Source organism: Xiphophorus maculatus, chromosome 5 (genome assembly GCF_002775205.1).
Source record: "Xiphophorus maculatus strain JP 163 A chromosome 5, X_maculatus-5.0-male, whole genome shotgun sequence".
NCBI classification, from domain to species: Eukaryota; Metazoa; Chordata; class Actinopteri; order Cyprinodontiformes; family Poeciliidae; genus Xiphophorus; species Xiphophorus maculatus.
The window spans coordinates 32191502-32192908 of NC_036447.1; the positions used below are offsets into that span (position 1 = coordinate 32191502).

At 43.8% G+C, this 1407-nt stretch overlaps 1 long non-coding RNA gene across 1 annotated transcript; it reads left to right on the forward strand.

The window, feature by feature from the left end:
• The first annotated feature begins 323 nt into the window (after window positions 1-323).
• LOC111608589 lies at window positions 324-963 on the forward strand. Its single transcript, XR_002752750.1, has 3 exons — window positions 324-364; window positions 680-824; window positions 892-963. It is a non-coding gene; the product is annotated as an uncharacterized LOC111608589 (long non-coding RNA).
• Window positions 964-1407: the final 444 nt, after the last annotated feature.

Below are 1407 nucleotides of genomic sequence, written 5' to 3' on the forward strand. Positions count from 1 at the left end.
TCTATCTCTGTCCTAAACTCTCCAAACACCAAACTAACTGTCTCAAACTAAATAACCACTATCCAAACTATCAAAACTCTATCCACTCTCTCAACTGACCGCAACTCGCCTACAACAACCCACATTATGAATGGAGCCTGTGGGGTTTCTAAAGCTGTCAAACCCCGCGCCAACATCTGAGCCACTTCCCGAAGCAGTCACGTGGTACAGCCAGGCAGCGAGGCTTCGGACGTCATCGTTTTCGGCTCCTCCCCTAAATGAAGCAAGCCTCGATACGCGCTTTACGGCAACACCCCCTCCATTACTCGACACACGCCTCGAAGCCTCGGCACATCACGTAACATCACTACTGAATTGTTTTGAGGTTTGTTTATTAATCTTCCAGTCCTTCTTGGTATTTCTAGTTTATTATATTTATTTCTTGTCTCTAGTTATTCTTTGTTACGTCTATTTAATTATGTTTCTTAGGTCTGGTTATTCTTTAATGCTAGATTCATTTTTCTAGTTGTCCTGTATACTCTCCCTCGCCTCCTCTCTTCTCTCTCCCCTCCAGCCCTCTCTCTCCCTTCACACCTGCAATCAGTCAGCCAATCAGCAGGGCCATTGTTCCACATTCACTCTCCCAGTACTTAAACACTTATGCTGCTCTCACTCTTTTCTTATGCCCTTTTTCCACCAGCTCTACTTCAGCAGCCCAGCTCAACTCTATCTCGGAGTGACCGTGTTTCCACCGGCCCCTCTCGGCTCTGTAGCAGCGTGACACCTCTTGGCGGTGGGGGGGTAAAGTGCCCCACCTTCATGTGCTAATGAAAGATGTTCTTCTGGTGAGACAATAGAAGATGAGAAAGCTGAGCTATTGTTTTATAGCCTGATTGTGATTTTTTTTCTGAGATTTCAAGAAAATGCATGGTGGGAGGAATGCTGATTCTGGAGGACAGCTGATCTCTGCCTTGCAGCGGGAGGAAAGCAGGTAGTTCAGACGGTGCAGGTGAGCTAACGATAATTTTTGTATTAAATTACTACAAAACTTGTAACACAGTGCCGAATATACATGCACTAATTTTAGCCAGTGTGTTGCAGATAACTTAAAAGTGTCAGAATTGCATGTTGGCGCTGCACATCCATAATATATTCCAATGTGTTTTTTGTGACAGATTCTTGCTCATCCCACATTGAAACAGTCTGTTTTGGTTGACATGACTCACTGCGTAGTAATGGCGCCTGCAGGAGTGTCATTGGTGTCTTATAGGCGATGTCCCAACCAGTCATTTATATCAATAGAGAAATCAGTCAACTGCTAAAATCTGGTACTGCTCCATTTTTAATTTTTTTTTTTTACATTTTTTGAGGAAGGCAGTTGCGCTGGTCTTCAGAGATTTTGTGTTGATTTCTTCAGTACTTTTTGGT